The sequence below is a fragment of the Nomascus leucogenys genome, chromosome 19 (genome assembly GCF_006542625.1).
Source record: "Nomascus leucogenys isolate Asia chromosome 19, Asia_NLE_v1, whole genome shotgun sequence".
NCBI lineage: Eukaryota > Metazoa > Chordata > Mammalia > Primates > Hylobatidae > Nomascus > Nomascus leucogenys.
Window position 1 is genome coordinate 21,667,553 of NC_044399.1, and position 17,350 is coordinate 21,684,902.

The window sequence follows — 17,350 nt, forward strand, 5'->3', positions numbered from 1 at the left end:
AATACGGCCTTTCACCCACCTGTAGTAGAATGGAACAGAGGGCCTAAGGGGACAATCACCTATATGAACATTCAATTTGTTTTTAGAGATGCTTCTAAAGATCAGTGGAAAAAGAACTACTTTTCCAGGGAGATGATTGGATCTCCATATGAAGAAAAGTGATGTTTAGCCACTTTGTCACAGCACACACAAAATCAAATCCTGCCAGATTAAATATTTATGTGTTAAAGTCAAACCTTTCAAAAGATTATAAAGGATAATATCCTCATGATATTTGGGGTAGGAAAAAAATTAAGGGAAACCAAAAACCAATAACCATCAAAGAAAGATGGATACATTTTACTACCAAAAATAAGAACTTATCTTCATTGAAAGATAGAATTAAGAAAACAAAAAATCAAGCCACTGAGTAGGAGATGATAATTAGTACTCATGTAACCAGAAAAGTTTTATATTCAGATTATACAAAAACGGCTTTATATCAATAAAAGCAAAGCTATTCAAATGTAGGTGAGAAGTTTTAACAGGAACTCTCCAAAAGAAGATATCCAAATGGCTAATATGAAAATGTGTGAAGACTCATTAGTAATCAAAGAAATGCAAATTAAATCAAAATAAAATGTCACTGCATATCTACCACAAAAGACTGACAATACCAAATGTGGTGAGAATGTGGAACACATTGAGGGTGGAAATGTACCACATTGACAAACTGGCATTATCAAGTGAAAAATGATGGTAGCTTGAACCAGAGTGGGCAGTGGGGGTGGCAAAAGGCAGCCAAATTCTGCATGCATTTTAAGAGGACAGGCAATCGTTTTGCTGTTGTAGTACATGTGGCAAGGGAGCAAAACAGTAGAGTCAAGAATAATTCCATTTTATCTGTTCTGAATGAATAGATAAATGAGGCTGTCATCAATTTGTGCAGGAAAGCCTGCAGAAAAACCTTGTTTTTTCATGCAGGAGAGGATGGTTCAGTAGGTCAGTTTTTTGCCATGTCAATTTGAAATGCCAGCTTTAAATCCAAGTGATGTCAGGTAGGCAGGTGTGTATATGAGTCTGGCATTCAGAGAAAAGGTCTAGGCTGGGAAAATATCCTTGGAAGTCCTCAGTGAAGAGAAAGTATTCAAATTATGTAACTGGAAGGCAATGAACACAGATAATGAAGAGAGTATATCAAAAGACTGATCATTGGCATTAGAATGTTTGTGGAAGAACCATCCAAGGAGGTTGAGGAGTGGCAGGGAGTTATGAGGGAAAGCAGGAGATTGTGGTGACCTGAAAACAAAGTAGAAAATAAATGTTTATATAAGCAGACAGTAAGTAACTGTTCCATGCTGTTGATAGGCCTAGCAAGCTGAGACATGAGAATTGATTATTGGATTTAACCAGGTGGAGGTCATTGGTGACCTTGAAATGAGCATTTTCAGGAGCCTGGTGAAATTGAAATTCTGAATGAAGTGAGTTCAGCATAGGCCAAGAGTGGAGAAATCAGTAGTAGTGAATATAGACAACACCATAGAAGAGGTTTGCTCCACGGGAAAGGAAAGTGAAGAGCAATAGCAAGAGAGGGAAGTAGGGTAGAGAGACCAGGTTAAGTGTGCACTCATAGTAGAACTCTAGTAGAGAGATAAATGTTAATGATACAAAAGATGACTGACATAATTATTGGCACAATATGCTATACTGGGGAAGAGAAGATGAAATCTCATGTGCAAACTGACAAACCTCTGTTTAGCAGAAGTAATGCATTTATAATAACAGGAGAGAAGAAGATCACTGGGCACACTGCTGTAGACAGGTGTCAGATGTAAAGATAGAAGTTCATGAAATGTTTTTCCTAATCAGCTCTATTTTGTCACTAAAATAGGAAGGCCACCCCTGTACAAAAAAAAAAAAAAAGGAGAAGGGTATGGGGATTTTAGGAGAGAGAAAATGATATGGAAATAATCTTCCAGAAGAACAGGGGGATTAATGGGCATAGGAGTTGTTACAAGAGTGCCAGGAAGCTTTAAAATACAAATTTGCATAGATTTTTACACAAGTATTCTATAATGTAACTTTTAAAATCAGAAAACAGTACTTTTTTGATGCTAGTAAAATTTATCATGTTGTGAGAGTTCTTGAGGAAGCAAATAAATACGTTCATTGTCTTTAGCATGCTTGTAAAACTCTGCCTCCTCTAAGATGGTTTCCTTGGAAAGCTAAATAATTATTTTCATTGCTTCATTATTGATAAAAATAGATTTGATTCATCCTTCAGATATTCACTCATAACATACATATTCAACTACACAAAGAAATGTCATGTTATGGCAGGGCAAGGTGGCTCACACCTGTAATCCCAGCACTTTGGGAGGCCAAGGCAGGTGGATCACCTGAGGTCAGGAGTTCGAGACCATTCTGCACAACATGGTGAAACCCCGTCTGTACTAAAAATACAAAAATCAGTGAGGTGTCTTGGTAGGTGCCTGTAATCCCAGCTACTCGGGAGGCTGAGGCAGGAGAATCGCTTGAATCCGGGAGGCAGAGGTTGCAGTGAGCTGAGATCATGCCATTGCACTTCAGCCTGAGGGACAAGAGTGAAACTTTGTCTAAAAAAAAGACATTATGTTATATATATTTCATTTTAAAGAAAATTATATTCATGTTGTTTCAAACCAAATTATCTTTCCATTGCTTATTTCCTATCTGTCCTCTGGATTTCAGTGGCAAAGAGGGCAAGAAGACTGTCTTCAGCACCATTCAGCCTTCAGGCCCTTATGGTAAGGGCACATGCTAAGATGCCAAAAAGCATATGTTGAATATATAAATTAATGAAATTAAGACAGTAAATCAGAATATACTATATGAATAAATACCTGAGGAAGGAAAAGTATCCTATATATTTTCCATTTCTATATCCTACACTGCTTTGTCAAAAGTGGAGACTTAATCAAATTTGGATAAACTTGATTAACCTATTCAAAATATTTTGACTATAAGATATATGTAGCATTAGATTATCATAGGAATACAATATAATAGAACTCATAGATAATTTTACTAGATATTATTTTAAAATATTAAGAAAAGTTTTCAGCTCATTGAATTTCAGTCTTCAGCAAATAAAGAAAATGTCATTAATAAAAGCCTTTTCATTTATTAATCTGTGAATTGTATGTGCAGAGATGAATCATTTGTTAATAACAAAATGTGAATGTGAAAGATAACACACCCAACCATCAAGTTTGCTGAACAAAGTAAAGTTCTTACCTCTTCTGGGAATACATTTCTTTATGAAAAATGAATATGTTGAGGATGGAGAAATTGGACATGGATGAGGAAGTTATGACATTGACACATATTCCTCTATAAATACTGAGATTTAGTCTGTGCATCATTCAATAAATATTTGTTAAAACTTGAGTTAAAGAATCTCATATCAGTGATCAACAGAACATAATGTGAGAAACATGATAAATTAAATGATTGATTGTTCATATTTTCATGGCTCACACATCTACTGATACTGAAAAAAGTGGTTTATTTATTTAGGATCATTAATTACAAACTTCAGAACCATTTAGGGATAAAAAAACAACTTGCAAGTTAATCTTCTGCTGTCAGTTTTTGAATGAATTACTAAAGAAAACTGGTAAACTGGTTAGCTGTGGAATTAAATTTCAAGTTACTCATATCGACTTTAATGTGAGAGTTTACTTATTCATTTAATAAAACAAGCTTTTGTAGTAAATTATTTGTCTATTAAATATAAGCAGGTGCATTATTTTAAAATTGAAAACATCTAAATATGCATGGTTTTTATTGAATTAAATAATTAGATATATTTTGTGTTATAAAGTCATACTTAAATATAATTGCAATTGGTTAAGAGCTATTTAAACATTTGTTAACATAACTAAATTCTATCATACTGATTACTTAATAACTAAAATTTTTTCAAATATAATTTACTTTGTTTTGGTGCTAATCCAGGTAATATTTTGAAGTAAACCTACAGTTCTCTGTAGATAGTACCTCTCCCTGATAGGATGAAAAGACAGCTGGTAAATATATTAAAATAATTTTCTCTGAAAACAATGATGGTTTCAATAGGTTATTGCTGCTCATTGATTATGACTAGAATCTCTTTAAAGAATTACTTTTGATGGCAACCTCACCTCACCTGACTGTCCCATATGGGATGTGCAAGTTAGGGGACATTCACCTTCTTTTTAGTCTATTTTCCATAAGTGGGGCTTTGCAAGGATACATTATATTTCCAAGATCTCCAAAAGCTTTCAGTTAAGTAGAATGTTTAAAATGATTCAGCTGTATATTTAATATGTCCACCATTACACTCAGCACTTCTAAAAGGATATTGTCTTGCTCACAATTTGTTGGACCATTTTACGTATTTTTGAATGCCTGCTCTGACATTGAACTGTCATTTATTTGTTTGAATTAGCTCTTGATTTTAGGTCTTGCCTTTAAGTCTATGCAATCAGTAGCACAGTTTCATACCTATGTCATAGAGCCTACACCATTTTCCCATAATACCATCACTTTGTTAAGCAGAGTTTATCATATTGCTCCAACATAGGCAGAGATGCTCTATAAAGACAACTTAACCTTTCTGTTACTTCTTGCTGTTGACAATTCCCCCAAAATGAACTTATTTCCGAGAATCGCCATATCACCCCAACCCTCATGAGAAAAAGCCTACTTTCTCTGTGCTCTGTGCACAGTCAAAAGCAATGAAATCCATGTGTGCTCTGCAGTCAGCCTGTGTCTCAAAGTAAGAGAGAAAGGAGGGTTGGCTACCTGAATTCAGGTCCTCTCTCAAACTCACCAATATGAGAACTTAATCCATCTCTATATGAGAATAGTAAAGGGCAAGATTTGGTATAATCATAAGGCCTTAAACCACATGAGAAAACACTAATTTGAGAAGAATTATTTTCCTCCAAATATTCCATGTCTTTCCATCTCTTAATTCACTGGGTTTGGCCATTAAGCTTATAGTCAACCAAAGATGTGGTTACTCTGAAGGAAACTGGCATTTATGCTCTACTCTGATGAAACCACTTGCCCACAATAAAACTATCGCCCTTGATTATCTTCCTAAAATACTACTGGAGAATATAGATCTTGCCCCTACAAATCTATAATAGATTAGAACAGTACATTAATCACATCTACAATAGATCCATACTGTATCCAAGGCTGGAAGTGTTCCTGCCTATTTCCCATTCCAAAATATTTTAAGCCACTTTGTCCAAAGCAGTGTGTCAGAGATTCTGTAATGAAATCAAATGACAACAACAAGATTGATGCAAATGCCAATAAAGATATCACCCAATTTAAATACAAATCGTTTTATCAGATTTTCCAAAATAAAATTGTGTCAAAGCCTGAGAAAATTAACAAAAATATTTTATTTTCAAGTCAATCTTAGAGAATGTTAACTCTGTTATCATTTCTTATATTATTATATTTATTCCTGAAAATATGAAGTTAGACATTTTGGTGTTCCTTTAAAGGGAGAAAAGACAAAGGAGAGGGAAGAAATGGAAAAGGAGGGAATGAGGAAGGCAGAAGAAAAAGGAGGAGGAGGAGAAGGAAAAGGAAACAGGAGGAGGAGGAATAGGGAGAAGAAGAGAAGAATAAGAGAAAGAAAAGGAAGATGGGCATGCCCCTACCTCATTCTCCAGAACAGTTGATATAATCACACTAACTGAGGACACAGCATCAACATTTACTTTTTTCAGTTGCCCATACTCTGGCCCTAGCAAAGTTCCAGAATGGAAATAATGGGCTACCCTATCTTCAGTCCTGCAATTCCTCAGAGCATTCAAGTGCCTGATTTTCTATTATCAAGTTTTCTTTCTCCACTCTGTGTCCACAACATTTCTACTGATGCTGCATTCTCCTGACAGTGGGGTGTTTATATCGATGACAGGCAATTCTACTGGCAAAATACATTGATTCATAATTTGGACAACTTCAGTTATTTGCTCTCCAAATAGTGCTTGACCTCATTCAGTCATATTTGGGTGTCTTCAATTTCCTGATATCCCTAAACATCTATCAACCTAATTCTGCCTGTTCTTCCAACTTGGATGTTGCCCTTCCACTATTCCTTAGGGCTCCTCTTGATTTATAAATGTGCCATTGTTTAGATGATTGAAAAAACAGCTACGTTTAATTTTCTCTGTTGAATGCTCTTTTATGTTTTTCTTTATAATATACATCTCAGACTCTACTGGGGTCCTCTATAGCAAGAAATGTGTTGCTTTCATTTCTGTTTCTGTCAAAATATTTCTGCCTTGTTATCCCGAGCAGTGTAATTCCATCTAAGAGTTATTCCTCTCTCAATCTAAAATGTAGCTCCAGCCTGGGTTCAACTTGTTGAAATCTGACAGTCTCCCCTAGTTCATATCATTTATCTTTTATCTTGCCTCAGACTTGTAATTTCATAAAATTACCATAGCATATTGCCTGATAAAACACTTAATACCTGTGTCTCTATTCACAGTGATCAATTTACTTTGAAACTCACTCAACAATTATTTGAGGATTTTACACTGTTACTCCTGGTCTTTTCCTATTGCATTTGTTAAAATAGTATAGAATCTGTTGTTATAATTATCACAATATTCAAGAAGGCAGTTTTCCACTAGCACTTAACGTGTACTTTATCTGTTGCTTTGAAATGGCATTTTAAAACAATTTGCTGATTCTTAGATCTATCTGGGGAAATTATTTCAGCTTGATCACTGTCATCTTTATTGTATTACTCTGTGAGGTTTTCTTAAGCCCTAACCACTTTTGCTGACCCTGTTATCAATAAAAAAAATTTCCCCTTGTTCAGAAAAAAACTTAAAAGTAGTTAAATTTTGGTATATAGTGTTCTAAGTATATTTTTATATCCCTTTCATTTGAATTATGGCCTTTAAAACCTTGTCTTTGAAATATATATGTTTATATAATTTCTACATGTATGTTTATATATGTATTATACATTTATATCTGCATATATTTATATAAATATGTATACATTTATAAAGAGAATATACGTTATAGGGAATATATGTATTATATAGGTGTATTATATGCATTTATATGTATATACACTTATATGCATATATACATTTATATATATTAGAGAAAATATATAAATATATATATTCTTTTAACTTATTTTCCTAAATTGTCCTCATTTTCAAAGATAGACGTTTCTTAAAACACCATCTCATATAAAGCATTCTTCAATTTCTCTGCTACTTTCCTATGCCCTAAGACTGTCCCTGTACCAGGCTAATAGTCCCAAGATTAACTCACCCCAGGTGTAAACTTTCTTGAAGAATAACATTTAAAGAGATGGTTAAAATATTTATGATCAGCTCTCTTCTACCTTTATCCAAGCGAAGGTTATATATCCAAACCTCATAGAAGGCTCCATTTTTATTTTATTCAATTACAAAATATATCAAATTACTGTGACTAGGGCTGCTATTTAGATCTCCAATATTCGCAAGCATAATCAACTGATAAGGAATACAACCTTTGGGGTATGTTAATACAAAAATCAAAAATCAAAACAAAACATGTAATTTCTTAATTGATCTTGCCTCAGCCCTGGTGAAGGATGGTAAGTAAAATCTCAAAGCTTTGTTAAAAAAAAAAAAAAAGAAAAAAAAAAAAGAAAAACTCTTAGTGGCTTACATACCTGGCTGAAAAATAAAAGTTTTGTAAGTACACAGAAATTATTCTAAACAAATATTAAAGAAAGCCATGAAGATAAGATACCATGTGCCCCGGATTCTTCAGTATTTGTCCACTTGCAACGTTATGCTTCACAATTCTTCTTCTCAAGGTTTACTACCCATATGTAAGGATATGAGGACACACTACTAAAACTGCCAGCCTTACCAGTGGAGGGAGAGGGGTTTTTCCCTGTCAACCTTATGACATAGAGTGTCTGCCAACTTCCAGGAGAAAGGAAAGAGAAAGGAGGTGGATCTCACATGCTTGTTATTGTCTTTCAAAACTCACTAACAAGGTAAGCTCTCCTTCCCCTCATGGGAGGATGTAACAGAGGGGCAAGTGAATGGCCAGGAGTGTTATGCTAGTGAGGATTCTGCTATACAGATGGAAATAACAGCGTGGGCCCAGGAAGAGTGGGTGGGGAACTGCTCTGCTTTTAAAACCTGTAAACACACTAAGTTATGTTCATCAAGAAAAGGCTTTTGGCCAATGGAAGGAATTTACACATTAAGCTCTATTGTGTCTTCAAACTCCTTGTATCAAAGAAAACGCATTTGGGCCTGCTACTAACAAAAATATGAGAAGGAAATTCAATTATAATGAGAGGACCTGTGGCCATTGGATCCTGCTGTCTTGTTAGTGTGACCCAGAGCAAGGTCTTCTTATCTGTGTAGATTCTGTTCTGAATGTTTGTGATCCATTAAGAGATAAACTTTCATTTTACCTGCTGGAGCCAGCTATAGATCTCTGCTGCTCCGGAAGCTGTCCATAGTGGTGAATATAGATACAAACTTTCTTTAATCTACTCTATACTGCTCATTGTTGGGTAATATCTGTATTGGTAAGCAAGCAAGAAAAAAGCAACTACGCTGAACATATGGACATTGTTGATTTTTTATTTTGTTTCTGGGTAGGAAGTATGGTATGAGATTTATATAAACTGAACTTAATAGCAACTTCTTTTATTTTGACTAGCTGGTATGTTATGTCATTTCTGAGATTCCAGCAGCTCCTACTGAGTTTCCAGAAATAAAAGGGGCCAAAAGAAAGACAATTAGAGAGATTATCTCTCTTATGGTTAAGAACTAGAATAGCAGGTCATCACACTGTAGGGATAGGGCAGTCTTAATTGTAAATGTAAATAAAAGTCCATTATATTATGGAAAAGAAAATTGGCCATTTTTTTCATATGAGAAATTATTTGTGGAAGAAATACATCGCCATAGTCTGTGTGGTTATTATCATGGGATAGGAAGCTTAGTGTCAGTGCCTTGAGAGTCATTACCAGCTGGTTTTGGTGTCTGAGGTTTTCCAGAATGTGTGCCTTAGACATAAATACCAGATGTGGGGCTTGTCACTTCAGTATCCACACCCAAGAACTGATCTCTAGACCACATTTAGAAAGGTAAAATTTGTGGTCTCGGAGAAAATAACTTTGAGACATTATCTTCCTAATAAGTTCATGTGGTTTTTTCTAACTTATTAAAATTTTTATATATTTGGGGGTACAAGTGCAAATTTCTTTTCTTTCTCCCCCAACCCCGCCTGAGACGGAGTCTTGTTCTGTTACCCAGGCTGGAGTGCAGTGGCGTGATCTTGGTTCACTGCAACTTTCACCTCCCGGGTTCAAGCGATTTTCCTGTCCCAGCCTCCCGAGTAGCTGGGATTACAGGCGGAAGCCACCATACCTGGCTTTTTTTTTTTTTTTTTTCTATTTTTAGTAGAGATGGGGTTTCACCATGTTGACCAGGCTGGTCTCAAACTCCTGACCTCGTTGAGATGGTGTTTCACTCAAAAAGAGTGCACCGTCACATCCGGCCAATTTTGTATTTTCAGTAGAAATGGGGTTCCACCATGTTGGTCAGGCTGGTCTTGAACTCCTGACCTCAGGTGATCCACCCAACTCCTCCTCCCGAAGTGCTAGGATTACAGGCATGAGCCACCATGCCTGGCCTAAGTGTGAATTTCTTACGTGCATATATTGTATAGTGATGAAGTCTTGGCTTCTAGTGTACACATCACTCAAATAGCAAATAGTATAGCCAATAGATATTTTTTTCAACTCCCTTTCAAGTCCTTTCCCACCTCCCAGCTTTTGGAGTCTCCAGTGTCTATTAGTCCACTCTATATATCCATGTGTACACAGTGTTTAGTTCCTATTTATAAGCAAGAACATGACATATTTGACTTTCTGAGTCATTCCACTTAGGATAATGGTGTCCAATTCCATCCACGTTGCTGCAAAGACATTATTTCATTCTTTTTATGGCTGAGTAGTATTCCATAATACATATGGGACACATTTTCTTTATCCAATCTTTTATTGATGGACACTTATGTTGCTTCCATATCTTTGGTATTGTAAATACTGGTGTGATAACCATACTAGTGCAGGCATATTTTTGATATAATGTTTTTTTCCTTTTGGGTATATATATCCAGCAGTGGGACTGAGGGATTGAATGGTTCCACTTTTAGTTCTTTGAGAAATCTTCAAACTGTTTTCCACAAAGGTTGTAATAATTTACATTCCCATTAACAGTGGATAAGCATTCCCTTTTCTTTGCATCTTTGCCAACATTTGTTGTTTTCTTCTTAACAATAGCTATTCTGACTGGTGTAAGATGGTATCTCATTTTGGTTTTAATTTTCTTTTCTCTGATGATTAGTGATGTTGAGCATTTTTTCATGTTTGTTGGCTGCTATTACTTCCTCTTTTGAAAAATGCTTGTTCATGTTCTTTGCCCATTTTGTAATGGGATTGTTTTTTTTTCTTGCTGAGCTATTTGGGTTCCTTGTAGATTCTGGGTATTATCCCTTTGTGGAATGCATAGTTTGCAAATATTTCTCCATTCTGTGAGTTGTCTGTTTACTTTGTTGATTATTACTTCTTTTGTGGAGAATATTTTAATTAAGTCCCATTTGCCCTTTTTATTTTTGTTACATTAGCTTTTGAGGACTCAGTCATAAATTGTGTGCCTAGGCCAATGTCCAAAAGATATTTTCCTAGATTTTCTTCTAGAATGTATGTACTTTCAGGTTTTATGTTTAGGTCTTTAATCCATCCTGAGCTATTTTTTTTTAATATGGTGAGATAGATGGGCACAGATTTCTATCAGTTGGTTTTAGGTGTGCTTTTATTCTGGGTTTATTCTGTTTCATTGATCTATGTATCTATTTTCATAATAGTACCATGCTATTTTAGTTACTATAGCCTTGTAATATAATTTGAAGTCAGATAATGCGATGCCTCCAGCTTTGATCTTTGTACTTATGATTGCTTTGGATATTTGGGCTCTTTTCTGATTCCATATAAATTCTATGATTCTTAAAATAATTCTGTAAAAAATGACAATGGTAATTTGACTGGGATTGTGTTGAATCTGTGGATTGCTTTGCAAAATATGGTCTTTTTAACCATACTTGTACATTATGGCACATGACCATGGGATGTTCTCCAATTTGTTTGTATCATCTATGATTTATTGTATCAGTGTCCTGTAGTTCCCTTTATAAAGATCTTGAACTCCTTAGTTAAATATATTCCTAGGTATTTTATTTTTTGTAGCTACTCCAAATGGCATTACTGTCTTGATTTTGTCCTTAAGTAGATCATTACTGGTATACAGAAGTGTTACTGATTTCTGTATGTTAATATTTGATCCTGAAACTTTACTGAATTCATTTATCAAATCTAAGAGTTTTTTGGTGGAGTCTTTAAAAGGTTTTATAGATATAAGATCATATCCTCAGTGAACAGGGAAACTTTAACTTCCTCTTTTCCAATTTGGATATCTTTTCTTTCTCTTGCCTGACTGCTGGGTGAAGATTTCTGGTGCTATGTGGAATAAGAATGGTGAAAGTGGGCATGCTTGTTTTGTTCCAGTTCTTAGGGGAATTGATCTCAACTTTTCCTCATTAAGTGTGATGTTGGCTGTGGGTTTGTGGTATATTGTCTTCATTACGTTGAAGTATGCTTTTTTCTATGCCTAGTTTGTTAAGAGTTTTTAACCATAAAGGAATGGTGAGTTTTATCAAATGCTTTTTCTGTGTCTATTGAGATAATCGTATGTTTTTTGTCCTTAATTCTATTTATGTGATATATCACATTTATTAATTCAAATATGTTGACTAATTCTTGCATTCCTGGAATAAATTCGAGCTCATCATGATGTATTATCTTCTTTATGTGCTGTTGGATTTGATTTGTATTTTATTGAGGATTTTTGCATCTATGTTCATCAGGAATATTGGTCTGTAGTTTTCATTTTTGTTGTATCTTTATCTGGTTTTGGTATCAAGTTGCACTGGTCTTATAAAATAGGTTAGGAATAATTTCCTCCCCTTGAATTTTGGAATAGTTTCAGGAGGATTAGTAATAGCTCTTCTTTGTATGTAGGGTAGAATTTGGTCCTGGATAGTTTTATTGGGAGATTGTTTGTTAATTATTGATTAATTATTGAACTAGTAATACTGCTTTTTATTGGTCTGTTCAGGAGTTTTGTGTATTTCTGGTCCTATCTCATGAGGTTGTATGTTTCCAGAAATTTCTTCATTTCTTCTAGGTTTTCTAGTTTGCGAGCATATAGTTGTAATGGCCTCTGATGATCTTTTACATTTCTGTGGAATCAGTTGTAATGTCATCTTTTTCATTTCTGATTATGTTTGGTTGTTTTTTTTTTTGATAACCTCTCTTCTTGTTTAGTCTAGCTAATGGTTTAACAGTATCATTTATCTTTTGAAAAACCAACTTTTTGTTTCATTGATCCTTATTTTTTTTGTTTGTATTTTATTTAGTTCTGCTCTAATCTTTGTTATCTCTTTTCTTCTGCTAACTCTAGATTTGGTTTGTTCTTGTTTTCCTAGTTCCTTGAGGTGTGATGTTAGGTTGTTAATTTGTGATATTTCTACTTTTTTAATATAGGCATTTATTGCTAAAACCTTTCCTCTTAGCACTGCTTTTGTTATATCCCACAGGTTTTGGTATGTTGTGCTTTCATTTTCATTAGTTGCAATTAAAAAAATCATCTTGTTGATTCAGTGATCATGCAAGAGCACCCTGTTTAATTCTATATATTTGTATAGTTTCTAAAATTCCTCTTGGTATTAATTTCTAGCTTTATTACACTGTGATGTGAGAAGATACTTGATATGATTTCGATTTTTAAAAATTTTTTGAGACTTGTTTTGGGGCCTAGCCTGTGATCTATTTTGGAGAATGTTCCACGTGCCGATGAAAATAAGTTATATGGTGGTGTAGTGGAATGTTCATTAATGTTGGTTAAATCCATTTGGTCTAAAGTCCAATTTAACTACAATGTTTCTTTGTCAATTTTCTATCCTGATGATCTGGCTAGTGCTATGAGTGGGGTGTTGAAGTCTCCCACTATTATTATCTCTTTCTTTAGATTAGGTTTGTGTGTGAATTTTGGTACTCCGATATTGGGTTCGTTTATATTTAGGATTGTTACATCTTCTTGCTGAACTGAACCCTTTATCATTATAGATTATCATTATCTTTGTCTTTTGTTACCTTTTTTGATTTAAGTCTATTTTATCAAATTTTATCAAATTTTAAGTCTATTTTATCAAATCTATTTTATGGCTACTACTGCCAACTTTTGGTTTCCATTTGTATGAAATATCTTTTTCCACTCCTTTATTTCCAGTTTGCGTGTGTCTTTATGGTAAAAGTGAGTTTCTTGTACGCAGCATATAGTTGGTTTATGTTTTTATTTAAATTCATTCTGCCAATCTGTATCATTTAAGTAGAGCATTTTATTTGTTTACATTCAATATTAATATTGATATGTGAGGCTTTGTTCCCATAATATTGTTAATTGTTTTCACACTGTTTCATGCATTTTGTTTCTTTTATTTCCCTGTCTTTTGTCCTTCTGGTTTGATGAAATCCTATCATGTTGCCATTTGATTTCTTTTTCTTTCTCCTTTGTGTGATTGTTTTACAAGAACTATGAAATTTGTATTTCCATGTGTTTTCATGATAATGAATATTGATCTTTCATTTCCATGTTTAAGAGCCCTTTGAGCATTTCCTGTGGAATTGGTCTTGTGGTGAAAAATTCTCTCAGTGTTTGCTTGTTTGAAAAAGACTTTATTTCTTCATTTGTGAAGCTTATTCTGGCAAGACATAAAATTCTTGAATAACAGGTTTGGTTTTTCTTTTACTTTCAGCACTTTCAAAATGCAATCTCATTCTCTTCTGGCCTATAAAGTTTCTGCTGAAAAGTTTGTTGCTAGTCTGATATAGTTTCCTTTACCGGTAGGTAGATGCTTTTCTCTTACTAATTTTAGAATTCTTTTGTTCACTTCTACTTTACACTTTCTGAATGTAATATGCTGTGGTGAAATCCTTTTTGCAATCTATTTGCCTAAGATTGCTGGGCTTCCTATATCTACATGTCTGACTATCTTTCTAGATGAGGGAAGTTTTCATCAAATGTTTTCTTAAATAGGTTTTCTCAACTTTTTGATCTCTCCTTTTGTCTTGGAAATACCAATAATTCCTATGTTTGGTAACTTTATGTAGTGTCAGAAATCTCAAAAAATTTGTTTATATTATTTTTTCCCTATTTTTGTCTGTATTATTTCAAAAGACTGCTCTTCAAATTCTGAGATTCTTTTTTCTGCTTGGTCTAGTCTATTATTGAAGCTTTTGAATGTATTTTATATTTTCTAAAATGAGTTTTTAGATAAAGAATTTCTTCTTGTTTTCCTTATATGAGGATATCTATCTCTTTGGTAAATTTCTTATTCATATGCTGAATTGATTTTCTGATTTCTTTATATTGGTTATTATATTTCTCTTACATCAAATTGAGCTTTTTCAAATCAGTATTTTGAATTATTTGTCTGACATTTTAAGGAACTATTTTTGATTAGAATCTGTTGCTGGACAATTGTTGTGGTCCTTTGGCTGTGTCACATCTCCCTGCTTTTTCATATTTCCTGTGTCTTTCCATCAATACATGTGCATCTGGTGTAGCAGTCACTTGTTCCAATTTTTTTTTTTTTTTTTTTTTTTTTTTTTTTTGAGAGGGAGTCTCTCTCTGTTGCTCAGGCTAGAGTGCAGTGGCACCATCTCGACTCACTGCAAGCTCTGCCTCCTGGGTTCACGCCATTCTCCTGCCTCAGCCTCCTGAGTAGCTGGGACTACAGGCACCCACCACCATGCCTGGCTAATTTTTTGTATTTTTAGTAGAGATGGGGTTTCACAGTGTTAACCAAGATGGTCTCGATCTCCTGACCTCATGATCCGCCCACCTCAGCCTCCCAAAGTGCTGGGATCACAGGCGTGAGCCACCTCGCCCGGACTGTTCCAATTTTTTGAACTTGCTTTTGTAGGGGAGAATTTTTTTTCCTGAGGATGTATATGTCTTATTGATTCAGAAGGATAATCTGGCTTTGATTTTGGGTACCCATGGTAGTGTGATCTTTATATGACTTCTTTGGCAGCACACAGAGTCAATGGTATATATGATTTCCTTGGTGGCATAGGGCACAGTTATCACTTTAAGTTGTGGTTAAGTTTTGTTGGGGACTGGGACACCACTTGAGCCAGTCTTTGGGCCCCAGTGGTGACAGCAGTGGGGCAAATGTACCTGGTGTCTGTCCCTGGAGAAGCTTAGACTGGTTTCAGTGTTAGTGGTTCCTGCAGGGCTGATTCTGGTGCTTCCAGGTGGCTTTCTTAGAAGCTAGTAGTGGGAGCAGTGGGCCAACACTGCTTTTATGGGAGAGTTTTCAGGCCTCTGGTCAGCTGGTGTGGTGCAGGTGATGGCAGTAGCAGTAGTGGAGCAACCCACTGGGACCCAAGCAGTACATGGTAGTGCTCCTGATAGCTGTGATGACTGGGGCAGACTAGTCCCCCATTCCCACAACTGCCTGTAGCAGGGAAGTAGGTATTGTCCTAAGTGTGCTTAGGAGAGCTTGGTCTCTGCTGTCCTTCCTCCAGCTGTGTGGTCGTGCAGCCATGTCATGTCACCTCAAACTCAGCCCAAGTGTGGGGGCACAGCCAAGCATTAAATACTCAAAATGGTGCCAGATGTGAGATTGTGACCAGAGAGGGTGATCTATCCCTCAGGCCATCAGCATGGGCAAGAAGCTGTAGGGAGTGTGGTCTGCTCAAGTCTCGGCCTCACGGCAGCTTGTAGCATGGTGGTGGGTAATTGTTCTAGGTATGTATAGGAGAGCCTGGTTTTATTGTTCTTCCTCAGCCAGGTGGACATGAACTCAGCCTGAGGACAGGGTGCAACCCAGCCCTACTCTCTCAGCATGGCTCCTTGGATCAGAAACTGGGGAGAGTGGAACCCCTACCAGACAAGCAGTGTGGGGAGAAAGCTGTGGGGAGTGTGGTCACCTCACATCTCAGTCTCACAGAAGCCCATTGTAGGGCTGTGAGTATTGTCCTAGATGTGTAAGAGAGTCTGGTTATCTGTTCGTCTTTGGCCAGAAGGCAGCTGCAACCAAGTCAGGCTGAACTCAGCCTTAGGATAGGGCACAGCCTAGCATTAAACTCTCAGAATGGTGCCTTGGGCCTGGAACTATCGAGGGGCTGGGTCCCTTCCAGGTAAGCAGTGTGGAGAAGAAGCCGTGTAGAGTGTGGTCCGCTCACATCTCAGTCTCAACAGCAGCTTACAGCAGGGTGATAGGGACCCTGCCAGTGGGGCATGGTTTTTTCCAGTCTCCTTTCTCCCTCTTGTGAGCAGTGTAGCAGCAGCAGTCGTGTCTGTAGATCTCCAGTACCTAGGCTCTCAAAATGGTGCCTGGCTGAGGCTGCTCCAGACTTGAATACCTACAGGATTTTGTGTGAGTTCCCTTTCTGGAGCAACGTCTCTGTGCAATATTTAGGCAACTCTATGTGTCAGGCCCAAGGCTCTAGTGGGTCCAGGGTTTCTCCTATAGCCAAGATCATAAATTCCAAGCCCTAGGGGTTTGTCTTTTACTGTTTCCCTGTGTCCAGAAGCCTCTCCTGGCTCTCAGTAAGTTCCCTGTGGGGACTGCTGCCTTGAACCTTCTCCTTACTTCTAGTATTTCTGTCTCTCCTCTGGTGAATCCTAAAATTCTCTCCTTGACAATCTATTCAAAATTTGAGTATCTACATACTTTCCTGGATACTCTCTGTAGACGAGGCACATACTACCTATGGCTAGTCAGTCATCCTAATTCAAAGAGACTCATATATATATATTTGGAGTGTGATAAGATTTGGAAAATCTCATCATCAGCCTTGAAGCCACCTTTGAGTGTCAGAGAATGGTCATTCCCCAGCACGTGATTTCCTAGCACAGACTTACAACTCATGGGTGAAGAGAAAGAAGGGGTAATAACCAATGTGAGATTCTTTATATAGAAGTGGAGAAATTAGGAGCAATAAAAATCCTGGATATTCTTTGTCAAGCCTTACAGTAGTTCCCCTTTATTCTTCGGGGATATGTTCCAAGACACCCAGTGAATGCATAAAACCGTGGATAGTACTGAACCTTATATATACTAAGATTTGTCCTCTACATACATACCTATGATAAGGTTTAATTTATTATTAGAGATGGAACTCTTGTGCTTTGGGGCAATTATTAAG